Raw genomic sequence first — 21,740 nt, forward strand, 5'->3', positions numbered from 1 at the left:
AAGACAGTTCTGCTGATGGGCTTGTTTCTGTGATTATCTGATTAAAGTTTGAATTATATTAACTATGCACAACAAAGAAAGACAGACACACAGGAATAAAAGTGAATAAGGACGAAAAAGAAAGTTATTGATTCGTTGTCTCATTTTCAGGGCTCGGTATCATGGTCCAGGAATGAGAATAAGGCTTCGTCATCATACTCTGCGAATTCAGGCAGGGTGAGCTCAGTGTCACCTGACAGAGTAGAAATTCCCTCATCTATGTTGCTGGCCACCTCGTCTTCATCCGGCGCGCTTTCTCGTACTCTGAAATCTGGTGGTATGAGGTGCTGATTCATCTTGATCATTGTTAACCTCTCCACATTTTTGGGCGAGGCGGCTCCGTTTGGAAGTTACAATGCCACCAGCAGCACTGAAAACACGTTCAGAAGACACGCTTGGGAGTGGGCAAGACAAGTAGTTTAAAGCCAGGTTGGGGAGCTGTGGCCACAATTCTTTTTTCCCATGCCAATACGCCAATGGGTCAGCATTAACATAGACCTCTGTTGAGTCATTCAGATAGTCCTTGACCATCGAATCAAGGTTCTCCTCCAAGGTTCCTCCTCTTTGCTTAGCTGTTGCTGTGACCTTTTGAGAACTAAACCCAAGCCGAGCTAGCCAATCCTCTTCAGCCTCCAATGTTACTGTTGCGTCTGGTGGTGCAGATGATCCGGTTGCCGGTCTCTTTAATGGCTGAGAGGTCACTTGTGCCGCAGCCACAGGTGCAGAAGAGGATTGTTGTGACTGGGGATGGCCTGATGATGCTGATGTACTGCCTTCTCCTTCAATTTGCTGCCGTTCTCTTTCAAACCTCTTGGCTGAGGAGGCTATCCACCGTTTGTAACTTGTAACATCTTCATCAGCAAAAGGAAAGAATGCTTGGCCTGCCAGCGCCTTTTTGTAGCGTGGATCCAGAATAGTAGCACAAATGTAATGCTGGTCTGAGTGGATCATTTTAAGACGTTCATCACCTTAGAGGTGCTCTAATAATTTCTTGTCTTGGTTTTTTTCATCTTTTTCAAACACAGAACACACCTCCTTCAGTTGGTGCTCCAGCATGTACAACAATGGGATAGCTTTTCCCAAATTACAGTCCTCCTTGCTGACTGCACGCGTGAAGAACTCAAAAGGACGAAGCATGCGTGTCAGGCTTTTAACTATGTTCCATTGCGCCGCACCCATCCTCAGGTCCTCCTTCTGAGCTGTACCCTGTGTTAAGAAATAGTGATCGAGTACCGTATACTGCTCATACAGACGCTCAAGCATGTAGAAGTTTGAGTTCCAACGTGTTACCACCTCCTGGATGAGTGCTTTCACTGGCATTTGACGTTGATATAGCAGGCTCCTCAGCTGCTTCTGGGCCTTAAAAGAATGGCTGAAATGGTTGCACATTTTTCGGCAGGTGTCCAATACTCTGTACGCTGCACTGTCTTTATTACCCAAGAATTTTTGGACAACCAGGTTTATACAGTGCGCCAAACACGGCACTCTGAAATAGTCACCCAGCTTCATGGCCTTAACTATATTGGCGCCATTGTCCGTGGAAACATAACCAACCTGGCGTTTTTTGGGGGACAGCCAGTTAAGGACCTTTGTGTTAAAGACATCCAAAATGTTTTCTGCTGTGTGACGTTTCTCCAAACCAAACATGGCTAGTGTTGCATGTTTCCGAGCAGCTTTAAAAACAATGTCCGGGTCAACACCTGCGTTTAGCTTTGCTTTAGCCCCTAAAAAAGAGACCCAGTGTGCAGTGATGCACATGTAATCAGCGCCTGCGCCACTGGTCCACATGTCTGTTGTCAGATGTATAGTGTGAACAGCACTCTTCTGCAAAGCTGCCCCAATCACCTTCAGAACATCTTCATGTAGTGCTGGAACCGCAACTCGGGCAAAATAGAACCGGCTAGGAACCTTTCATTTAGGGCAGAGCGCTGCCACTAATTCTAGAAAACCAACCCCTTCTACAAAAGAAAAAGGGAGAAGGTCCAGAGCTAGCATTTTAGCCAGCTTAGTGTTATACAGACGCGTCAGTGGGTGGTTGCGTTCATATTGCGCTTCTGTAAACAACATCTTTTTAATGTTGCCCTGGACCAAGGATTTACGGGATGATGATGATATCTTCGACCCAGTTACGCTCGCTGATTAACTTTTTCGCATTGATGTCTCACTCTCTCCCACACTCTTAGTGTGGCTCACATGGGGTGTGCTGCTGACAGGGGTACTGGGTGTAAGTGAAGTGTTTGAATCGTCTTCTTCCTCCTCGTCATCATCAGATGAAAAATCAATGTTTTCATTACGTGCAATTCGGGCTTCCTTGACCGCCTCTAGGTGCGCAAACCATTGGACAGGGTGTGCTCTCCTAAGATGACCTCTCTGGCCTCCGGTACCATAGTTGGTACCAAACTTACCACGACTAACTCGAAGCTTACAAATGCTACAAATGGCTACGTTTTCCTTTTTTGGGCAAACACTAAAGAAGTCCCAAACTGGAGACTTGAAATGTCTTTGGGGGCCGGAGGAGGCGGCGATACTGGTGGTGGTGGTCCTGCTGCTAATGCCAGATGAAGTGGAAAATGTGGATTGCCGAACTTCAGTACGTTTTGCACTTTCACCACCACTAATTGAGGTCGAGGTGGATGGAGGTCCCTTCTTGCGAGGAAGAAATATGGAAGCGGTAGGTCTTGGTGTACTAGTTAACTCCAAATCCAATGATTGTTGTGTTTCCATTGACTCCTCGTCGACATCATCATCACGCTCAGCAGCTTCTCGGGATAGGGTCAAAATGTCTCTTTGCTGCATGCCCACCATTATGATGACTGGCTCGTCGTCGTGAGGGGCTTCATCAGCAGCAGTATGCGTCACTTCTTGTTGAGCCTCATCACACTCCATAGCTATGAGTTTTTCGACGACCTTCCTTTTACGCTCAGGTATCTTTGTCAGATCATGGTGTGCCTCACTCTCAGACAGCCTTGGTGGTTCCCAATCTTCATCCCGATCATCAGAAGGAGGTGTGCTTGAAGAAGATGTAGACCTCACCCTTGATCTCTTCCTTGCTAGGGGTGTGGAAGACAATGAATGATCATCAGGAGGAGTGGCTTCCTCAAATGATACCTCGCCTTGATTGTCGATTTCCTGATGTGCCCCTACGTCGGGAGGAACAACTATTGTGGGCACTTGTGACCCTCCATGCACCTCTGCTTGCGCATCTCCTTGCGCTGCCTCTCCTTCCACATGTACTTGGGCTTGTACTTGCACATGTTGTTGTTGCGGCTGTGGTTGTTCAACACTTGTCAGATGAGTTACAACAACCTGTGTTGATTCAGGGACATTGCTGCTACTTTCTTGCGATGAGCCAACATCACTGGTCGATGGTGATTGAAGAAGTACACTGACTGCCTCTGAAGCACTCAAGGGCTTTGACTTAAGTTGGCGTGGTGGTGGAGGCACTGAGCCCAATGGAGCGGGGGTGCTGCTCCCAGCTTGGTCCCCAGCAGATCCAGCTGCAGCTGCAGGCGTACTTTTTTTTTTACTCCCAAAAAACGCGACGGCCGGCACACCAGCCTCCTTGGTAACTTGCTTCTTCTGCTCCTTACTAGCAACTTTCTTGCTAGAGGAGCTACAGAGACCTTTTTTGGGGCCATCTTCTTCAGAGCAGGTCAGAACAGCAGGCCGCAGTTGCACGAGTTGCAGAGTTGTCTGAGGCCAGACGTGACGTCGCGTGACGTTATGCTGCACACACACCGCTGCAGGACTTCTTCCTGGCACTGGTGGTTCTCTTGAGTCTTGTGCACCTAAAAGCAATGGAAGACAGAGGAACATCAGTTCAGTTATACACCCCCAAAAAAATCGAAAAAAAACAGAAACATCATCACAATCCAATGCCCTCCATGATGCTTACATTCAAGACACCCCACAGAAAGACTAGGCCCATGCAAGACTCAATACCCCTGGTGAAAAGGCCACAAGTACAGCCCCAAAAAACGAAAATCACTGAAAAATCAGCACAATCCCATTCTATCCATGCCCTCCATGATGTTTAAGTTCAAGACACCCCACAGAAAGAATAGGCCCATGCAAGACTCACTACCCCTGGGCATAAAGGTTGAAAAGTAGGCAAAATGGTTGCAGGCCTAACAACACTGCCTGCATTCAAAATGGCCACTTGCCTCCCAGCACATGGCCAGGGCCTGTAGCAGCACTCAAAATGGCCCCCACCCACATGGCCTGTCCCCATGAACACACCCAAAAATCGAAAAACACAGAAAAATCAGCACAATCCCAATCCATCCATGCCCTCCATGATGTTTAAGTTCAAGACACCCCACAGAAAGACTAGGCCCATGCAAGACTCAATACCCCTGGTGAAAAGGCCACAAGTACAGCCCCAAAAAACGAAAATCACTGAAAAATCAGCACAATCCCATTCCATCCATGCCCTCCATGATGTTTAAGTTCAAGACACCCCACAGAAAGACTAGGCCCATGCAAGACTCAATACCCCTGGTGAAAAGGCCACAAGTACAGCCCCAAAAAATGAAAATCACTGAAAAATCAGCACAATCCCATTCCATCCATGCCCTCCATGATGTTTAAATTCAAGACACCCCACAGAAAGACTAGGCCCATGCAAGACTCACTACCCCTGGGCATAAAGGTTGAAAAGTAGGCAAAATGGTTGCAGGCCTAACAACACTGCCTGCATTCAAAATGGCCACTTGCCTCCCAGCACATGGCCAGGGCCTGTAGCAGCACTCAAAATGGCCCCCACCCACATGGCCTGTCCCCATAAACACACCCAAAAATCGAAAAAAACAGAAAAATCAGCACAATCCCATTCCATCCATGCCCTCCATGATGTTTAAGTTCAAGACACCCCACAGAAAGACTAGGCCCATGCAAGACTCAATACCCCTAGTGAAAAGGCCACAAGTACAGCCCCAAAATACGAAAATCACTGAAAAATCAGCACAATCCCATTCCATCCATGCTCTCCATGATGTTTAAGTTCAAGACACCCCACAGAAAGACTAGGCCCATGCAAGACTCAATACCCCTGGTGAAAAGGCCACAAGTACAGCCCCAAAAAACGACAATCACTGAAAAATCAGCACAATCCCATTCCATCCATGCCCTCCATGATGTTTAAATTCAAGACATCCCACAGAAAGACTAGGCCCATGCAAGACTCACTACCCCTGGGCATAAAGGTTGAAAAGTAGGCAAAATGGTTGCAGGCCTAACAACACTGCCTGCATTCAAAATGGCCACTTGCCTCCCAGCACATGGCCAGGGCCTGTAGCAGCACTCAAAATGGCCCCCACCCACATGGCCTGTCCCCATGAACACCCCCAAAAATCGAAAAACACAGAAAAATCAGCACAATCCCATTCCATCCATGCCCTCCATGATGTTTAAGTTCAAGACACCCCACAGAAAGACTAGGCCCATGCAAGACTCAATACCCCTGGTGAAAAGGCCACAAGTACAGCCCCAAAAAACGAAAATCACTGAAAAATCAGCACAATCCCATTCCATCCATGCCCTCCATGATGTTTAAATTCAAGACACCCCACAGAAAGACTCAGTCCACCCACCACTGAGTACCCCTGGGCAAAAGGCCCCAAAGCAGCCCAAAAATCGACATTTCCAAAATTGTAGTTGCAGCAACTGTAATGCCCCAAACAAACTTACTTGTGAAATTTCTAATCCAAAAGTGATCCAAAGAAAGTCAAAAAGGCCTCAAATCCAAATATCCAGCAGCATCCACAAAAAGTAATCCTTCCAGCTCCAGATCCAAATGAAAAGTGACCAGGAGATGGACAAAGAACTGGGAGGAGCCTGCTGGACAGGAACAGGAAGTTGAAGACTGTGGGGCACTTCCTTCCTCCCACCCCCCCCCCCTCCCCAAAATGGACTCCTCGCAAAAAAAGTGCAGGCAAATGTCAACCTGAGGAGTTATTCAGATAAAAATCATCATTTCCAGAAGGTTTATGCTGCTTGCTGGTGGATTTCTTGTGCAGAATTGCAAATTTTATATTTTCGCGAGTGCGAGATTGTTGCTGCTCGCCGCATCTCCAAGCTCGCAATTGCGAAATCCCGCGATACGTGATCACGCCGTACTCGCGTTTACAAACTCTCGCTGTGCAAGTTGGCAAGCCGCGATTACGTAATCGCGCTCGCCAAATTCTCGCGGGATCCCGCAGCAAGATCCAAAATGGCGCAGCACTCGCAAAATATCGAGAAAAACAACTCGGCAAACGCTGAATGACGGTAAGTGAACGCCGCGCGCCGCAAAAATTGTATCACCCAGAAAAAAAATCCGCTGCGTGCGAATTTAGCGGATTTTGTGGGAAATCCGCGAATCTCGCGGATTGCGAATTTCCCGAAAATCCGCAAAATCCGCGAGCGGAGCGGATTTTACACCCATACTTAGCCTGGCATCACCAGCCCTGAGGACACCAGATGACTCCTTACCATAGTCATACTGGCTCCTGTATCTCTCAGAGCTTCCCCTCTATGGCCATTGATGGTGATCCACTGCCCATACTTGGTAGTATTCGCGGGCACCTGGATCTTTGGAACCATCTCCCAATCACCCAGGGACACTAAGGTGACTCCCGCCCACTCCCTTCCCTTACTTAAGGACATCTCCTCCCCGAGCGCTACACTAGCGACTCCCGGGGCCTTTCCTCCAGTGGGAGGGGGTGGTCTCTTTGGGCATTTCGGGTCTCCTTTGTAATGTCCAATACCACCGCACTCAAAGCAATGGACAACCCTTGGCTGCTGACTCTGGCCAGGGTTAGGGTTCTTCTGCGGGTTAGCCTTAGAGTTGGAAAAGGTGTTTTCCCCCTTAAAGTTATTTTGGGGGCCTTTGGAGAACTCTTTCTTATTATCTCCCCCCTCTTTCCTCTGGGGAGCGCCCTGTCCGGACTTCTGAGAATCTCCTCCAGTCCCCTTCGTGGACACTCGGGTACTCGCCCAAATGTCCGCCTCCTCAGCAAGCTTACGGGGGCAAGTAAGTTTGCTGTCTACCAGGTGTTGCCTCAGCTCGGGAAGATATTTCTCGAGTAGATGCTCCTTGAGGATTAAGTCATACAACCCTTGATAGTCCTCCACCTCACTACCTTGGACCCACCCTTCCAGGGCTTTCTTGGCAAAATCCAGGAAGTCAACCCAATTTTGTGAGCTCAGCTTGTGGCTGCCTCTAAACCTTTGCTGGTATTTCTCCGGGGTCAACCCAAACTTTCTAATGAGCGCCACCTTCATGGCGGGGTAGTCTACCTGTTCCTCCCAGTGTAGGGCCAATGCCGGAGGCATGTACCGGTACAATCCACCACCCCAGTGCTTCTCATGGATCCCATGGGCTCTTAAGGAGACCTCATAGGCTGCCAGCCACTTGGCTATGTCGTCCCCAGCGGAATAACTGGCGACCACATCCTTTGGTAAATGGGGCCTGGGCTCCCTGGCAATTTCCTTGGACTCGACACCCCCGGAGTATTATTAATGGTCTTGAGATCGAGTTCTCGTAGCTTGATCTCATGTTCCATTCTCCTCCCTTCCATCTCCAGCTTGGCCAACTCCCACCTTAACTGTGTTTCCTCCCTCCTGTCAGCTAACTCGGTTTCTGATAATCCTCTTGATGATACACTACTGCCCTCCCGTGAGGCTACCTTGGGGCTGATTGACATCTCACCCACCCCCGAGGGACATTCTGTAATCATCTCAATGACAGTTTACCTGTCTGATTCCTCCTCCTCCACCGTTCCCTCCGTGTGCGCTTCCACCCAGGCTCGCAGACTAGTACGGAGATCCTCTCTCTTGGCTCCTCGCCTAACGAACACTCCCCTTTCCTGACAGAACTCCTTGAGCTGTGCCACAGTATAGGTCTCCAGCTCTGACATTTTGAATTCCATTTTTGTCAGTTGAAAGTGTGGACAACCACCCCGAAGTAGGTTCTAAGGATAGGAACTCTCTGAGGGTCACCTCCACCCACCTCCAGGAAAGAATTTAGAAAAAGCAAAATCGCAGAATTAGAAGGCCGCTGGGAGAATACTCCGGGTGTGCACCCGTGATGCACACTCAATTATTATGAGGTTCACAACAGCATGGCTCGTGATCCCACCCGCTGAGCACCAATTTTATGTTGGACCTGCGATGGGCAAGCCCAGCACGAAGGGGGGTAGCTTGGCTTGAGTGACAAGGCGGTAGAAGGCTGTTGTGTTAAGCCGGCTATGACCAAATAATAACTCCCTGCGCACCACACAAAAAAAAGGACACCACACCACTGTTATAGAAAAATACGTTTCGTTTATGTAAAAGTTCTCTGGGTTTGAAGGAAGTTCACTTAGGTAATCACATTCACATTTCTTACATGGGTTTGATTAGCTGTGTACTGGTTTCTCAGGAATAAATAGTTGGACTCTAATAAATAAATATACTGGATAAATATCAGGATTCAATACATTAGAATAAATATCAGCAATGACTGGAATAAATATCAGCAATGACTGGAATAAATATCAGCGATGCAGTACAGTTTCCTAGCAGGTTAGATACTAATCGTTTCACATAAATATCACAGGGTCATTCTGGTTTCGCTGCCACCAATTAATCACTTTCAGGGTAAACACATTACGTTTGTCATTCAATGCGGAATGCGCGCTCTTACAGTTTTTTGAAGTGTTCACAGGTTCGGGCTCTCTGGGCACAAGATGCGCGTGATAATCCCTTAGTTGCACTCACAACTCATTGCGTGTATATCTGGAAGATAAAGGCATAAAATGACTACGTCAATTACACTCCGCGGCCAGCCGGTTCAATACTACTGCTGCCGGAGGAGTCTGTGCGCTTCTGTCAGCGCAGGCGGGGTTTCCGAAGGCGGCTCCAGTTCACGAGTCTTGGGACCGTCGAACGGGCTGCCGGAGGGACCAAAACACCTGCGCGCACAGTTCAAAATGAGGCCGCATCACAGTTCCACAACAACGCGGCAACTTCAGGGGAAGAGACGGCCCACCTCACTTCGGCGGCGCCGGTAAGCGCTCCAGTCAGTATGGCACTTCTCCCAAGGGCGAAGGGGGGTTCCAGGGGCTCCGCGATCCTCCGTCTGGGCTCACTCACGGGGGGGCTCCCGCCCACACACCAGCTCCCAAGTCACTCGGGCAGGGCAGAGACAGTAGTCTCACCCAAATGAAGGCAAGCCTTTCCCCGCCCCAGCGCAGCACCTCACCTTCTATCCACAAACAGCGCGTCGACGGCGGTGGGTTCAGCGACGTCCGAACGCCCGCCAGGAGGCACTTAAGTTGAAGGGGGCACTTTTAAGAGTTGCAGTCGCGATCTCACCACTGGGGGGCGGGGAGGCTCTAACTATGGCCAAAGTCTCTGAGGGGCAATTGGGCACTCGCTGACCAGGCGCTGAAGGCGAGAGGTCACTGCTCACGCTTCTGACTGGAACGCCAGTCAGGGTCCACGCCAGCAACCTCTGCTGCTCTTCTGCCTGCGCTATCAGCTGCCTCAGGGGGTTAACAGGGCAGGTGTCAATCTGGGGTCAAGTCCTCTTCTTCTGGTGTTCTTTGATCATTCATAAAATGGCCGCCAGGGACTGGGCCTTTTATAGCCAGTGCCCTAGGATGCCAGCACGAGCCAGAAGGTTTTAGAACCTTCCCTGGCTATGTCAATGACATGGCCCTTTCAAGGTATCTTTTTGGTCATTAGGAGCCACCGTACTGGGCTTCCTAAGGCAGCCATTTTGTGTACTTGTAACTCCTGAGGGGATTCCTGTCAGGTTTGCAGGTTACACAAAGTGCGCCAAAACCTTCAAAGGGTCAGAGGTCAGAGGGGCTCCAATGGGAGTCACTCTCATAGGGGACAATGTCCACCATTTTAGGGTTGACAACACCAGTTTGTTATGCCACCGGTTCCGTCAGGCGCCTTGTACATAGGTGCCAGGAACTTGGTGAGCAACTGGGCATCAAGGAGCATCTAGCCCCATGGGACAACACACAAAAAGGTCCTGGTAGACAAAGAAAAAGCGACAAATTTTAGGAGGCACGGGGGAACAAAATAAATCATAGTGTGAGGGGACTCTCAGAAGCAGACAGGTCTAACACTTCCCAACTGCCTGCAAGTGAGGATCAAGCTTTACAGGAAGCTGGTCTTGAGACCCCTGAAGGAACTGTCTCTGAAGAACTTGAACCTGACCAGGTTGAGTTTCTGGGGACAGGGGGACCTTCTAGGGCAGACTTGGGGCAGGCTCAGTTAACCTGTCCTTCTCTTGAACCCCTCAGACAGCAGGCTGCTGCTGAGGCTGCTGGGAATGCTCAAGGTGCCCATAACGTTTATTGGGATGAAGGACTCCTTTACACAGAGGGTAGAGACCCCAAGCCTGGTGCAACCAGGAGGTTGGTTATACCTCTGCAATGTAGGGGTTTCCTTCTCACCTTGGCCCATGATATTCCTTTAGCAGGACACTAAGTATAAGACCTGGGACAGGCTTGTCCCTCATTTTCACTGGCCTCACATGTCTGAAGACACCAAGGAGTTTTGTCGCTCCTGTGAAACCTGCCAAGCCAGTGGTAAAGCAGGTGGCACCACAAAGGCCCCCCTGATACCACTACCTGTGGTGGGGGTTCCCTTTGAAAGAGTGGGGATTGATATTGTAGGTCCAATGGATCCCCCTACCGCATCTGGGCACAGATTCATACTGGTGGTGGTGGACCATGCCACCAGGTACCCAGAGGCAATTCCACTTAGGACCACAACAGCTCCTGTTGTGGCCAGGGCCTTACTTGGAGTTTTCTCCAGAGTGGGGTTTCCTAAGGAGGTAATATCTGACAGAGGTGCCAACTTCATGTCAGGATATTTGACAGCTATGTGGAAGGAATGTGGTGTCAACTACAAGTTCACCACTCCTTACCATCCACAATGTAATGGGCTTGTTGAAAGATTTAACAAGACCCTAAAGGGTATGATCAAAAGATTACCTGAAAAGCTCAGGCGGAGATGGGACATCCTTCTACCCTGCCTTTTGTTTGCTTACAGAGAGGTCCCTCAAAAGGGGGTTGGCTTCAGCCCCTTTGAATTGTTATTTGGGCAAGACATAGTGGACTATGTACTTGGTCTCCGCTCCAGGATGGCAGAGTACATGGAAAAGGCATCCAAAAACCTTGAGGCTAGCCAAGAATTACAGAAAGCTTGGCATGACCAAAAGGCTGTCTTGGTTGAGTTTCAGCCAGGACAGAAGGTATGGGTGTTGGAGCTAGTGGCCCCAGCAGCACTCCAAGACAAATGGTCTGGACCCCATACAATTCTGGAGAAGAAGGGAGAGGTTACCTACTTGGTGGACCTAGGAACTCCCAGGAGCCCCCACAGGGTGCTCCATGTCAACAGACTGAAGGCATATGTCAACAGGGAAGACATGGGCTTGCTCATGGCTACAGATGAGGGACAGGAGGAAGAGAGTGACCCTCTCCCAGACCTGCTCACTCAGAACCCTGAGGATGGCTCAGTTGATGGTGTGGCCTTAGGTCGCAGCCTCACTGAACATCAGCAAAATGACCGTAGACAAGTTCTGCAGGCATACAGGCATATGTTCTCATTGACACCCAGTCAGACTAACTGGTGTACCCATGTGGTGGACACTGGTGACAGTCTTCCTGTGAAGAGCAAGATTTACAGGCAACCTGATCATGTCAGGGACTGTATAAAGACTGAGGTGCAAAAGATGCTGGAATTAGGTGTCATTGAGCCTTCAGAGAGCCCCTGGGCTAGCCCAGTGGTTCTGGTCCCCAAACCTCACACCAAAGATGGCAAGAGAGAGATGAGGTTCTGTGTGGATTACAGAGGACTCAATGCTGTCACCAGGACAGATGCACACCCTATTCCAAGGGCAGATGAGCTCATTGTCAAGTTGGCTTCTGCCAAATATTTGAGCACATTTGACTTGACAGCTGGCTACTGGCAAATCAGGTTAGCTGAGGAGTCTAAAGCCAAGACAGCATTTTCTACCCCTAGTGGGCATTATCAATTTGTGGTGATGCCCTTTGGTTTGTAAAATGCACCTGCCACCTTCCAAAGGTTGGTGAATCAAGTCCTTACTGGATTGGATGACTTTTGTGCAGCATATCTGGATGATATTGCTTTCTTTAGCTCCACCTGGGAGGATCACCTGGTCCACCTGAAGGAAGTGCTTGAGGCTCTGCAGAAGGCAGGCCTCACTATCAAGGCAACAAAGTGCCAGATAGGGCAGAGCAAGGTTGTATACCTGGGCCACCTTGTAGGTGGAGGCCAAGTTCAACCACTGGAGAGTAAGATCCAGACCATAAAGGACTGGTCCCCTCCAACCACCCAGACTCAGGTCAGAGCTTTCTTGGGCCTGACTGGGTACTACAGGAAGTTTGTTAAGAACTATGGGTCCATTGTGACCCCTCTTAATGATCTGACATCTAAGAAGATGCCCAAAAAGGTTCAGTGGACAGAAATCTGTCAAAAGGCATTTGATGACCTGAAGAAGGCCATGTGCTCTGCACCTATCCTGAAGAGTCCTGACTACTCAAGAGAGTTCATTGTCCAAACAGATGCTTCTGAGTTGGGAGTTGGAGCAGTGCTTTCACAGCTTAATGTAGATGGCCAGGACCAGCCCATTGCTTTTATTAGCAGAAGGCTGACCCCCAGAGAGAAACGTTGGTCAGCTATTGAGAGGGAGGCCTTTGCTGTGGTGTGGGCCCTGAAGAAGTTGAGACCATACTTATTTGGCACTCACTTCAAGATTCAGACCGACCATAAGCCCCTCTTGTGGCTTAATCAGATGAAGGGTGAAAACCCCAAACTACTCAGGTGGTCCCTTTCCCTACAGGGGATGGACTTTACAGTGGAGCACCGCCCAGGGACTGACCATGGCAACGCAGATGGTCTCTCCAGGTACTTCCACTTAGAACATGAAGACACAACTGGTCAAGGTTAGTCTAATGTCCCTGCGTTTGGGGGGGGGGGTTGTGTAGGAGAGTAGGGTCTGCTATCCTATGGTCACCCCAAATTTTTGCTTTTTTGCTTCACTGGTTTATGACTTAATGTGGCTGTGGGCCTGCTAATCAGACCCACAGCCTGCTGTTCTCTCTCTAAATTACTGCCAATGCACTTTAGGTGCATTACGAATTGGATACTGGTTCACCTTATAGGCCCCTGTAACAGTGTACCATAGGTACCCAGGGCATAGGTGCATCCAAGGCCTACCAGGGGCTGCAGCATGTATTGTGCCACCCCTGGCCTGGCCTCCATATTTGACACAACTGGCTGATCACTCAGCTGGGATAAGTTGGTGTAATCACCTCTTACTTAGATATAGTATCCCTATATCTAACCTTAAACTGGACACATATGTTCCTATCAGCCACTCCTATGGAAGGCCTCATCAATCCTGGAGGCAGAGTGCTTGGAAATAAGTGAGATGGTGCTCTAGCATGAGCTGAGCCTGTCTGCAGCTGTTGAGAACCACTCCCTAAGCTGTTCCGGGATATTGCCATACCATATACTCTTAAGTGCATTACAATCCTCGCGGTTATATGCTATCTTTGGTTTGGCTTTATCAAAACATGTCGAGTAAGGTGTCATACGAATTGGAATACTATCCCCTCAACAGTTCTGTCGACGGGGATAGCATTCCACCCTTCTAGAGGGACATGACATGTGTGTAGCCTTAACCCCGGTGAAAGTTAACCAGAGCCTCAGCATCACAAAATGGATGCTGCCACCACAGACACAAGTCTGACCTCCTGCTGCTGGGAGTCCTTCCAGCGAGGGAGGCTTGGACAAAGAGTTTCCTGCCTTGGGAGGTGCGAGCACCACCCCAGACAGGGTTTTGTGTATTGGGTAGGACAGGGCTGAATAGATTGAGACATGCCTGGGGTACACAAGGTGTCCCCGTGCATAAGCCAGTCCAAACCGGTCCTGGGACTTTCCAGACCCAGGCCTGGCGAGGAGCTGGACAAAGGAAAGAGGGTGTAACCACCCCCCTTCCTGGTCCCACCCAGAGGAGGGACCTAGTAGGTGATCCACCCCTCAGATTGGGAATAAGAGTGGGAGCAGTGCCATTGCACAGCAGATCATCCTGAAATCAACTTTAAACGAAGAAGACGACTGGACTTCGACATTCTCCTGCACAGAAGACTGAAGAGAATCTCCCTTGTGGCCTAGGAGTGCCCACCCTGTCAACACAGGTACCAACCAGCGAATCGACGTCTGCTTTGCCGCCGCCTCCCGCTGGAGCCCGAGCCCAGAGCCTGACAAGACCCAGACTCCCAGACTTCTCACAGCCCGATCCACAGTCCCTGCAAAGAAGGGACCCGTGGAGGCACCAAGAGACGTGGGATCGGACATCTTGAAAGACACCCGAAGAGCTGACTGCACAGCACCAGAGGCATCCTCGACGTTGTGCTTTGGGAACTGAGAACCCCCACTACTGAGCAGCCCTTGCACTGAAGATCAGCCCCCCAGCATCTCCACGATCTGCCTGGGGCCCTTTCGCATTGTGCCACTCGACGCGCCATCCCGGCCACTAGCCACGTGGTCAGCGGCCATCTTGGCGACGAAACCGAAGAACTACACTGCGGGTCTGGTTGCTCCAGACTTGCCCTAGCTCCTGTAGAAAGGAGCATCCGCTCTGACCTTGCTGGTCCGAGTGATAAGCCTTTTTTGATTCCTGCGTGGCTTGCATTAGCCAAGGCCTGTTTGCTCTGATCAAGTTGCCGACACCGCCAACAGCGAGAAGCCTGCGTGGGACAGCTCGTGACCGACTCCTGGATGTCCTCGACCCCCGGTGTCCACGTGGCTGCAGAGAGAAGCTACACCTCAACGCCTGTTTGCACCCGACATCGCCTGGTTCCAATCTGGTTCCACGGTAGTCACTGGCTAGTGACTTTGAACATTCTCCCCTCTGCTTTCAGGTCTTCACATCTTCAGATCCACCCTTGGATCCACCGGAACTCTTCACATCGAGCCGCCTGCAGCATCTTCAGCTCCAAGCACCATCGATCAGAGTGACGAAACCCGACACTACTTCGACCCTATGCACCCGCTTCCTGTGGGTGAGGTAACTCAGCTCCGCCGGTGTTCCTACACTGGTACACATCTCTAGGGCCTGTGTCTCAAGTTTCAGCTTTCTAGGTCACTCGGGAGGTTCCGAACTAACTAACTTTGTATTTTTTACGCACCATAGACTTTGCATTGGTGAGTGCGTGCACTTTAAACACTGCACCCGAGTCCCGCGGGCCTTTCCCGACGTAGTCACTGCTAGTCCCGAACAGCTCCAGCGATTCCCAAGGTCCTAGGCCTGTTTCCTTTTAGATTGGTATCTCTTATACCACTTTCTTAGTATATGGTTTAGGTGGCCCCTAGGGCTCATCCATATTGTGCAACTTTTGTGTATTTTAAACTGTCTTGTGTTTAACGCTTGTGCTTCTGTGCTCATAAAGAGTCCAGGGGATACTTTTAGTTAATAAATCAATATATATTTTCAATATATATCTTTGTGGTGTCCTTTCATCTGGTATTCAAGGGGGTTGTGTATGGTAATACAGCTGGCTTCACATGCCTTTCAGAGTTTAGCCTAAGACTGCTTTGTCCACGTTACCACTAGGATAACTGGTCTATAAGGTTGACTTACAACCAATCACCATAAGGGTTGCTTAGCATGGTACAAAGTGATCACTAGAATTAGTGAGCATTATATACCAGGCCAACTTCTCACACCTGGTGGTATAACATGGGACACAACTGATTAGGACATTTATGGCCCGGTGGAATTGTAAAAGATTCCACACCTGTTCAAGGTTTCTTTAGGTTCAACTCTTTTTTATTTGAAATCTGCACCTGGAAGGCAAACCATTCAGAGTAGACATTACAACTTCAACAGCAATATTATACATGAGAAGGGAAAGGATAAGACATGATAAATCATTAGAATAGTCAAGTATTCTTCTGATCTGTTGCTGCGTTGATCTGCAAGGAAGGGTGCTTCGTGCCAACCAGGTGGAAACCCCATTTCTCCCTCCCCCCCAACATCCCCAGTCCCCCCCGTCCCTCCGTGTCCAGTGCTCAAATCATTCTCCCCCTGTGTCTCCCCATCAGGCCTCAGTTCGGAGTCCCCTCGTTTCCCCAGAGTTAAGCCTCACCCTCTGGTTCCGTGAGAGGTAACAAGCGGAGATACCCTGGGCATGTAAGTTCCCTGAATTCGATGATCAGTAAAGTGCGGAATGGTTGCCAAAGCTCGCCAAATTGATCTTTATCTCCGGCTAGAGTAAGGGTCCTCTTCTCCATCCCCAACACCCCCCATAGCCTATGGAGCCAGCCTGTTGTGGAGGGGATCGTAGCAGTGCGCCAGTGTATCAAGATGTTTTGGATCGCTGAGCCTAGGGCGATAGCCATTTGGCGTCCTCTTCGTGAGCGTAAGGGGTATGTTAATGGGTTAGGGAGCCCCAGTATCATGTAGGCGGGGAAGCGGGGCAACTCGGTGTGGAAATGTGTATCTATGTCATCAATCACTTGTGTCCAGTATGGTTGTATTAGGGGGTAGTCCCACAAGATGTGCAGTAATGTGCCCAAGTGGCCGCAACCCCTCCAGCAGTTCTTGTCTTTGCTGCAGTCCATTTCACTAACGCGTTCTGGTGTATAGTACCAATATGTGGTAACCTTAGTCAGGGTCTCAGTAAGTCCTGAGTGATATGCCGAGTGTCGCGCTCTGTAGGATATTTGGCTCCATTCTTTGTGGCTCAGGGTCCTGCCCAGCTCCCTCTCCCAATGTTCCCTTCCTGGGTTGTAAAGATGGGTTGATTGTGGTTGGAGGAATTTGTAAAGGTCCGATATGAGTTTGGTGTCCGAGGTGCAAGTCAGTAACCATCTCTCATATGGCCGAAAGTGTCGATCGGCTGTTTCCCTCACCTGTGGCTGTAGAGCCCAGTGGCAAACCTGAAGGTAACGTATGCGTTCTGTTTCGGGGAAGTTGTATTCTTGTCGGAAGAGGGGGAAGGGGAGCACGCCTTCCGGGCCATAGATGTGACAGAGGCAGCAACATCCCGCTGACCGCCAGTGGGTGTAAGCCCCCCTTGCCATACCCAGGGTGAAGTCTGGGTTGTTGACCAGGGGTGTAAGCGGTGAGGGAAAGGTAGTGAGATCATGTACCATGTTAGTGGCATCCCACGCTTACAACGAGACCCATGTGACAAATGATGCGTATAGGTTAACCGGACGGGCTGCTTTGCTAAGGAATGGGATTTCCTGAAGTGGACGTCCCACTATTGCTTGATCCTGGAGTAGCCAGGGTTTTTCGGACTCCCACCTTCTCCATTCTACCAAATAGCGCAGTTGCGCCGCTTGGAAATACTTGCGTAGGTCCGGTATTCCTAGCCCCCCTTCCTCTGGGGCAAGCGTGGTCAAGGCCTTTCGCATCCTCGGCTTCCGGCCCTGCCAAACAAAGCGGGCAAGATCCGCCTGCATTTGCCGGAGCCATCCCACGGGCGGCTGGAGTGGCAATGCTCGGAAGAGGTACAGAATTTGAGGTAGAATTGTCATTTTGACCGCCGCAATTCTGCCCAGCCATGAGAGGGGAAGGCTTTTCCATCGACCCAGTTCATCACGTACCTTCTTTTGGAGCGTGGCGTAATTGACCGCTGTCATCGCTGGGAGTGTGGAGGTCAACTGGACCCCAAGGTAGGGCACCGCATCTGACGCCCACTGGAGGGGAAGGGTGGTCTGCAAGTAGTCCCTGGTGGTGGGTTTCAGGGAAAGGTCAAGGGCCAGTGATTTATCTGCATTTATTTTGAAGCCGGCTACTGCCGCAAAATCCTCCAGTTCCGCCAGGCTCGCGGGGAGGGCCGTCCGCGGGTTGTCAAGTGTGAGCAAGACGTCGTCCGCGTAGAGGACAGTGGTATGTTTGTAGCCACCAAATTTTATCCCTGTCACCGCGTTGTTTTGACGGATCCTCTGGGCTAATGGCTCCATATAAAGGGCAAAGAGCAGAGGCGATAGCGGGCAGCCCTGCCTCGTGCCTCTTTCAATGGGAAAGCTCCGGGACCACTGCTGTTGCAGATTTATAGCAATTAAAGATGAAGGTGCAGAATTTTTCCCCAATGCCAAGTTTCTTCAGGACCAACTCTAGGTATGGCCAGTGAACTCGGTCGAATGCGTTTTCGGCGTCAACTGCCAGTAGAATACGCTCTCCTGGAGTTCAGGAGGTCTTCTCTATAAGATGAGTAACTCTCTTGGTGTGGGCAACCGTTTGACGGTCCGGTATGAATCCCGCTTGGTCTGGGTCTATGAGGCCCTACAGGTGGGGGCCTAGTTGAGCTGCTAAAGTGCTCGTGTATAATTTGAGGTTGACGTTGAGCAGCGAGATGGGCCGATACGAGCTGCATTTAGATTTGTCTTTCCCTGGTTTGGGGATGACTGAGAGAGACGCCCGCAGGAGGTCTTGGGGAATGGCACCAGGCTCCGAGAAGGTGTTGAAAAGACGGGTGAGGATCGGAGCTAGGATAGTGCAGAAGGTCTTATAGAAAAGGCCAGTGAAGCCGTCAGGCCCCGGGGCCTTCCCCGGTTTAAGTTTAGCTATGGCCGAGATCACCTCCTCTATGCGGATGTCTCTATCGAGATCTTCCACCTGTGAGGGCTCTAAGGAGGGGAGCACCACCGTGTCTAGATACTCAGGCGCCACCTGGCCGTCAAGACGGTCACCGGCATAGAGAGAGGTGTAGAAATCTCGGAACGTGTCCGCAATCTCTACATCTTCCGTGATTGTAGCCCGATCGGTGCGGGAGAGCTCTTTCACCGTTTGTTGGTGACGCAAGACACGGAGTCTGCTTACCAGCAGCCTGCCGCACCTGTCCCCTCCCGTGTAATAGGCATGTCTCAGTCGTAAGGCTGCGTATTCTTCCTGATCCATGTCTAGCGCGGACAGGAGGTGTCTGGCTGTTTTAAGCTGTTTCCAAATTCGGGGGGCTCCTGTCCGCTGGTGGATGCGTTCTAACTCTAGCATCCTTTGGGTACGTTCGTCTCGCTTGAGCTGCCTATCTTTGTTCTCTGCTGTGGACAGGGCTATAAATTCTCCACGAAGCACAGCTTTCATGGTTGCCCATTGCGTCGCCTGCGTTGTGTCTCCGTTAGCATTATGTCATTGGTAGTCGTGGATTGCGTCCTGAATGTGTTTCACTACTTCTTTTCTAAGTAGTAAAGTGTCCCGAAGGCGCCACACCCTGAGGGGATTAGTGGTAGGTGGTAACGTAAGGGTGGTGGTAACCGGCACGTGGTCTGAGAGTGAGAGCACCCCTATCTCTGTCGAGGTGGCTAGTGTGCAGACCGGGCCTGAGGCTAGGAGGTGATCTAATCTGGCGTAGGTCTTGTGTGCGTTAGAGTAATAAGAATATTCTCTGTCATTTGGGTGAGTGCGGCGCCAAAGGTCATGAAGATCCAGCTCGGTTAGTCGGTCTGTGCAGTTGGCGGAGAAAGTCCCGGCCTGGGGAGAACTTTGCGCTGACCTATCTAAAACTGTGTCAAACACCATATTGAAGTCCCCTCCCAGTATGATGTGTCTGTCAGGCGTGACGGTAATGTCGGTGAGGGCTGAATGCAGGAAGCGCTCTTGGCCTTCGTTGGGACTATAAATGGACCCGATTGTGAACAGCAGGCCTCCCAGAGCAAAGCGGTATGCTAACAGCCTCCCTTTCTGTTCTGCGCATTTGATTAAGACTTTACCTTTAAACGCCTGTGCTACTGAGATCGCCACTCCAGCGGTCTTATTGGGGCCAGAGGAAAAAAGCTGAGTGGGGAATTTTCGGGACCGTAGGCGAATGCAATCACGTGCCATCAAAAGTATTTCTTGCAGGAGGCAAATGTCTGCCTGGGTGTTCTCTAGCAAGGACAAAATGGCGAGCCTCTTGACAGGACTGTTGAGACCGCGGACATTCAGAGTCAAAATTTTAAGGGTTGTAGGTGGCATGATGTCTGTGGGACTTGGACTGGCTGGCTTGGACGCCTGACGGGGTGTGGGACGCCGGGTGTGAGAAGTTGGCCTGATATATGATGCTCACTAGTTCTAGTGATCACCTTGTATCAGTCCAAACAACCCTTATGGTGATTGGTTGTAAGTCAACCTTATAGACCAGCTATCCTAATGGTAGCATGGACAAAGCAGTCTTAGGCTAAACTCTATTGGCATGTGAAGCCAGCTGTTTTACCACATATAACCCCTTGAATACCACATGAAAGGACACCACACAGGTAGTTATGAAAATAAACAAGTATTTATTAACTAACATACACCTCTGAACTCTTTATGAGGTCAGAGGGCTAAGCACATGACAAACTCTTCGGAAAAATACACTCAAGTTGCACGATTTACAATGGTGCCCTAGGGGCACGACAAACCATATACTAAGAACAATGGAATGCGAGGAAAGAAAGTACTGTAAAAGGATCCAGAGGCTGGAGGATCACTGTGACTACGCTACTGACTAGGTTAGTAAGGAGTAGGAGGCCCACGGGACTCACGTGCAGAGTGGAAATTCTCATGCGGGATGCGTACCAACGTCTATGGATGCTACAGTTTACAAAGTTACGGATTCCGGACGAACCCGGCTGGATGGAGGGAAAACAACAGTGGACCTGAACACTAGGATAGTGAACACGGACTTCAGCACCTAGAAGCTTTAGTTACCTAAGCCACAGGCTGCGGGTGCATAGGGCTGAAGTGGTGTCGGGTTTGCTGCGTTGATCCCGGTGATGCCTGAAACAAGGAGTTGCTGGCAGGCAGCCAGATGGAGGAGTCCGGTGGTTCCAAGGATGGAACTAGGAGGAAGAAGTCCTGAAAGGGAAGGGGACAGAGTCTCGGTCACTAGCCAGTGACGGTGCTGGAACCAGGAGGGAACCAGATGCTGTAGCCGCAGTCAGGTGAAGGATGGGACACTTCTTTCTGTAGCTGCGCGGACCAGGAGCTGTTCTCTACGACCAGGCTGGAGGCACGAGCTGTCCCACGTAGTCTGCTGCTGTTGGCGGCGTTGGATCATCGATCTGGTCAACAGGCCTTGGAAAGTGCAAGCCACGCGGTGGAACAAAAATGGCGTCTGGTGCGGACCTGGAGGGACCGGGGTGCTTCTCGTTCACAGGGAAGCAAGGGCCAGTCTGGGGGACCAGACCAGCAGTGTTGGATTCTTCGGGTCGTCGTCTCAGAGGTCACAAGCCAGCCGGCAAGTGACCAGACAACAGGACAAGCAGCAACCAGGCAAAAGGGCTCCACGCAGATCTCGTGGATGCTGGGGGGCTGGTCTTTGGTGCAGGAGCTGCGTCGGTGTGGGGCTTCTCAGACCCCAATGCACTCACTCGAGGATCCCTCGGCGGTCGTGCTGGAAGCGCTGTGCAGGTTTCTCAAGATGGCCGTCTCCAAGTTGCTCGTCGCACCCACGGGTCTCAGCTGTGCTGTGGATGTGGGTAGAGGTCCAAGGAGTCTGGAGGTCTGGGTCTCGTCGAGCTGGGTTGTTGGGTTCCAGGAAGGAAGGCCTTGCAGCAAACCGCACAGGAGCTTGATGGTGCCTGCGAAGCAGGATGGTCACTCCCTGACCATAGGGGAGATTCTTCAGTCTTCTGATGTTCAGGAGGTTGAAGGTCAAGAGTTCTTCGTGGAAGTTGTCAAGATTAATCTGATTTGGAATGGGACCAGCTCCTACCTT

This window comes from Lissotriton vulgaris, chromosome 3_1, assembly GCF_964263255.1.
Source record: "Lissotriton vulgaris chromosome 3_1, aLisVul1.2, whole genome shotgun sequence".
NCBI lineage: Eukaryota > Metazoa > Chordata > Amphibia > Caudata > Salamandridae > Lissotriton > Lissotriton vulgaris.